Genomic DNA, 6,000 nt, shown 5'->3' on the forward strand with positions numbered 1-6,000 from the left:
CCTGTACATGGGTTCAAACCACCAACCTTTCTATTAGTAGCCCAGTGCTTAACCATTTGTGGCACCCAGGGACCCTGAATTTAAATTGTTGTTGTTGTTGTTCGGTGTCGTAAGGTAGTTCCAACTCATAGCAACACTGTGTACAACAGAACAAAACACTGCCTGGTCCTGTGCCATTCTCACAATTGTTATTATATTTGAGGCCATTGTTGCAGCCACCTTGTCAATCCATCTCATTGAGGGTCTTCCTCTTTTTCACCGACCCTCCATGTTACCAAGCATGATGTCCTTCTCCAGGAACTGGTCCCTCCTGATAACATGTCCAAAGTATGTGAGACTAAGCCTTGACATCCTTGCTTCTAATCAGCATTCTGGCTGTACTTCTTCCAAAGACGGATTTGTTCACTCTTCTGACCACCCATGTTATATTCGATATTCTTCACCAAAACCATTAATTCAAAGGCATTAATTCTTCTTCACCCTTCCTTTATTCATTGTCCAGCTTTTGCATGCATGTGAGGCAATTGAAAACACTATGGCTTGAGTCAGGCGCACCTTAATCCTTAAAGTGACATCTTTGCTTTTTAACACTTTAAAGAGATCTCTAGCTGTAGATTTGCCCAATGCAAAACGTCTTTTGATTTCCTGGTTGCTGCATCCAATAAGTGTTGATTATGGATCCAAGCAAAATGAAAACCTTGACAACTTCCATCTTTTCTCTATTTATCATGATTTTGCATATTGATCCAGCTGTGAGGATTTTTGTTTTCTTTATGTTGAGGTGTAATCCATACTGAAGGCTGTGGTCATCGATCTTCATCAGCAAGTGCTTCAAGTCCTCTTCACTATCAGCAAGCAAGGCTGTGTCATCTGCATATCACCTGTTGTTAATGAGTCTTCTTCCAATCTTGATGCCATGTTCTTGTTCCTATAGCCCAGCTTCTCAGGTTATTTGCTCAGCATACAGATTGAATAAGTATGGTGAAAAGATACAACCCTTGTCTTTGAGTGACTACCTCTTGGTCTAAGTTCAGGTGCCTCATGAGCACAACTGAGCGTTCTGGAATTCCCATTCTTTGCAATGTTATCCATAATTTGTTACGATCCACACAGCCAAGTGCCTTTGCTTATCCAATAAAACACAGGTAAACATCTTTCTGGTACTCTGCTTTCAGCCATAACCCACCTGACATCGACAATGATAACCCTTGAAAATAGTTGCCTCATTATTATCCTAAAAAGAAGGGATTGTTGCCAGAAGCATGTAAGGCTGGAGAATGCTGTAGTGGCCATACAAATTTTCTTTTCCCCATACCAGCCAATTTCTCAGACTTTGGCAAGTGAAGCTGGCAATAACAAAAACTTTTAAAATGAGGCTCAAAAACAGAGGACACATATTTCATCAGGGAAAACTTTCACCTCTCACAAACCAAGCTGGATCTCTAGATACCCACACAGTGGCTGATGTGGGGAAAATATATATATATTTTTTTATATTTATATATTTTTACATTTATATTTTTATATATCTCTTTATGTGTCCATATGTATAACTTGTATTAAGTAATTAATTAAATAGTTTAAATACCTCAATGGCAAAGCCTAGATATTAAAGGAGAGAATACTCACTGTAGATCTATTATGTATAAAGAATGCTGTTGTATGCCTAAGTAAGAAAAAAAAATCATTGCTGTCAAGTCAACTCCTACCCATAGCGCCCTGTAAGACAGAGTAGAACTGTCTCCGTGGATTTCCGAAGCTGTATCTTTACGAAAGCAGACTGCCGCATCTTTCTACCTCAGAGCAATTGATGGGTTCGGACTGCCAACCTTTCAGTTAGCAGCCAAGGGCTTAACCACTTCATCACCAGGGCTCATTATGCTTAAATACATTTTCTCGTTTAATCCACACAACACTGGAAAAGTGGATATTATTTTATATTCACAACCCCAATAAATAGATATCACAGGAAAAGTAAGGTGGGGTTGGTTAAGCACTAACAACAAACAACATTTTTTAATGCCATTTTTAAAACGGTTCATTCTCACCATTGCTTCAGGCTTTATATAACCTCTTCCTTCTGCCTAGAATGTTCTGCATGCTCTATTTTAACTAATTACCATTTATTCACCCTTTAGCTCTCAGTCTAAACATTGCTGACTCAGAAAAGTCTTCCTTGACTTTAGAAAACTTTCTTCTACCCCCATCAAATCAGGTACTCTCATCGTTCTGTTTCCTTCTCAGCACATATCAGTTTTCAGCTACGCATTGTGTGGTCATGAGATTTGTCGGTCTCCTCTACTAACCTTAGGCTCATTGAAGCTACCTATATCTATCTCTTCATGTCCCCAGTGCCCAGCACAGAGCCTGGCACATAGTAGGTGCTCAGTAAATATTACTTGAATGAATGAATACAAGATGACTATGTGCCAGGTGTCGTGGTAAGAACTTTACCGTAATTATTTCATTTAATCCTCACAACAAACATATGGGCTATGTCCTATTTTTATCCCCATTTTGTAAATGAGGAAGCTGAAGCACAGAAATAAAATAACTTGCCAAGGCTCACATACCTAGTGAGTGCTGCTGGGACTCACTTCTGGGATCTTCCTATGACACCGCATGCCTGTAATGTGTTTCAGTTAGCCTCTTCCCATATATTTTTACGGCCCTTCACATGAAAGTAGAGAACAAAACGAAGTCCTTACAGGACAAGGAAACACTCACAGACATAATTTGATCACATGTGAAGGCTGCCACAGACGGAAGAAAGTACAATATCATGATCAAATTTGAGATTCCTTCCACACTGCAGAGGCAGGAAGCAAAAGCTGAGGATTTCAGAAAACAAACTTTGCAGCGTAATAGCTTTAGAAATAGCTTGGCAAAACCTACTATACACATTGAACATTTATAAGACTACAGTTTAAGAGTGTCCATTTTAGGCTTTTGCAAAAGGAGACACTAAACAAAAGCAACTAGAGATAAATGAGGAAGTTATCTTCTGTACTATTTCAGTTTTCCAGGATTTTTTTATACATTTCATCCTCTAAATTATTTTATTTGTCAAAATACTTTTATTATATGAATACATGTGTGTGTTCACATTATTTATGCTTTTCTGCATCCTCCTTTTCTTCTTAAATGTCTCGTGGCAATTCCTCCAAGACTATTGGGCTAGCTCTAATCCATTCTTGTAAAAAATAAAACCAAAAAATCAAACTCGTTGCCATCAATAGTCCCTATAAAAAACGAAAACCTGTTGCCATTGAGACGATTCTGACTCATAGCGACCCTAAAGGACAGAGTAGAGCTGCCCCATAGGGTTCCAAGGAGTGCCCGGTGGATTCAAACTGCCAACGTTTTGGTTAGCAGCCATAGCTGTAAAGCACTACCTCACCAGGGTTTCCGTAGTCCCTACAGAGCAGAGAAGAACTGCCCCATGAGGTTTCCAAGGAGTGGCTGGTGGATTCGAACTGCAGATCTTTTGTTAGCAGCCGTAGCTCTTAACCATTGTGCCACCAGGTTTCCTCTTTAAAAATAGCTGCGTAATATTCCATGGTCTGTGTGTGCCATGTAATTTATTCAGACCTGCTCTTTTTGATAGCAGATGTTCTTTTTCTATGGGCCACTAGAGAGCACCATTGGAGCAGCGTCAAGTTAAGTAGAGTCTAGCTTAAGCTGGAGGTTTAAAGACACAATTAAACTTGTTTCTTCACCCTCATTGTCCTGATCGCTCTTCACTGTTCTGGAGGTACAGAGCTGCTCTCGATTTCTCCAGAAGCCTGCACTCAGGGAGAGAACTCAGAACTCTCTGGCTTTGTCCACGCAGTATCTGACTGTTCCAACCCCAGTGGGTTGATAAGAGGCTGGCCAAGCTTCCCTCCCAGTTCTCCATATTAGTTCACAGGCCCACGGAGAAAAGTCTGCAGAAACATTACGACCAACATAATCAATAAGAACAGTTATTATCACGGCTGCCACTGCTACTGCTACAATCTATGGCAAACAAAAAATTGCCAGTAATCCAGCTAAGAACTAGGCACACTTTGTGTCATTTTATATCTACAACTCCCATGAAGTAAGCGTAATGGTTATCCCATTATACAGATGAGTTACGTGGTACAGAGATAACATCCACACAGAGATGCAGATGCTTAAGGTGGACCACGGACTTTTGCACATGCCCATCTATTAAGTTTATCACTGTATGAGCTCTTCTGAATTTCTGTCTTCAACTCCTGGCACCACCTGTTTCAATCCAAGCTCCCTGCATTTTCCCAAATACCACAATGTTTTGAAGACTTTGCCCTTGTTATCACTCCTGTCCCGTGTGCCCTCCTCACCTTCCCAGAAGCATCACCGCTGCCCTCTACCAGCCCTTTATCTGTGAGGCAAACTCCTCCTCCTTTAAGGGGTAAGCTGACATTGTGTCCTATCCATGGAGCCTCCAGGGGACATTGATGATTCAGTGGTAGAATTCTCACCTTCCAAGCCTGAGACTCAAGTTTGATTCCTGGTCAACGCACCTCAAGCAGAGCCACCAACTTCGCCAACAGTGAAGGCTTCCATGTTGCTATGAGTCTGAGCAGGTTTCAGCAGAGCTTCCAGACCAAGACGGACGAGGAAGAAAGGGTCTGGCAATCTACTTCTGAAAATCAGTCAATAAAAACTCTGTGGATTGCAAAGGTCCAGTCCCCAACTGATCACGGGCATGGCACTGGACTAGACATCATTTTGTCCCGGTATGTGTGTGGTCTCCATGAGTTGGGGGCAAGTCCATGTCAGCTAACAACAGTGGAAGCTCCCCCAGGTAGATTAAAATATTCCTTGTACCTTAAGGTGATGGAAAGAATTGCTTCCTTATCCCTGTACAGCAGTATGGCACTTAGTTCAAAGTGTATTTTATAATGAATAAGTTATTGAATGAGCTGTAAGGAGTCCCTCTTAAAGACCCAGAGTCAAACCCAATTCTTAGCAGCATTAAATAAATAAATAAGAGCCAAGAAACTAAAAGTTAAGAGACTTGGGTCGCTTCCTTTGCGAGAGGATTTCTGTGACAAATCCATTTACCGAGCCAATCAGTAACAAATAGAGAGCCCCTAGCTTTTGTTCTGCAGCTGAGCCTGCAGGCTGTGTCACCTGTGAGTCTAGACAGTTAAAACCGAAGGAGAGAGTGTGTCGAGCTAGTAACATATGCCAAGCGCCTGCAATTAGCTGCTGCTGAGGAATAAGGGGTGCTTTTTTATGAGAATGGAAGTATCCCAAGCTCCAGAATTATATAACGGCTGCTGGGGGAAAGGGAGGGGGAGAAAATTCAACTTCCATCAGAAAAAAAATTTGTGGTAAAAGTAGATATTACTTTTCTCTTTAAAAACACTGAAAGACTGTTTGGCTTGGTTGGGCTTACTTATTATTTCCTCTTGCAAAAGGCATAGCAACCTCTCTGGGAAAAGAAATGAAGAGCCAGCACTGCGAAAGTCATCCGGGCCACAATTACGAATGTTCCTTCTTATGCGGTGTTTTCTTTCAACTCCAGATGGCACTAATGAGAATACCCAATGCATACATCTGTTGACCAGGGCCAGTGTTCTTCACTGCCCACTAACACAATGTTCTCTGGCAGCTCATTCTGATGACAAACTGAGCGACTGTGGGCTTCTTTGCCCCGGAATACAGTCAAGGAGTTAGATCCTACGCTGAACTTCCATCTCTGAATGTATATATTCAGGGCTACTGTGAGGAGACCTTTAGAAGGCTTTCCTCCTCCTTCACAGAAGTCAGCTTTCCAACCGAATAGAAATACAATGAAACCTGTGAGAGCTGGAACTTGATGGGACTGCCTTCTTTTTCCGGGTCTCTCAAGTTTTCCACCTTTGACAGGGTGCAATCTTACCACTTCTCTATTGCTCATTTTGGTGGAAAATATTTGAGTTTTCCTTCTCTGGGAGGTTTCCACCTTACACAGGTTCGGGCTTTGGCAGGTTTTACTGTGCATAT

This window comes from Elephas maximus, chromosome 9 (assembly GCF_024166365.1).
Source record: "Elephas maximus indicus isolate mEleMax1 chromosome 9, mEleMax1 primary haplotype, whole genome shotgun sequence".
NCBI lineage: Eukaryota > Metazoa > Chordata > Mammalia > Proboscidea > Elephantidae > Elephas > Elephas maximus.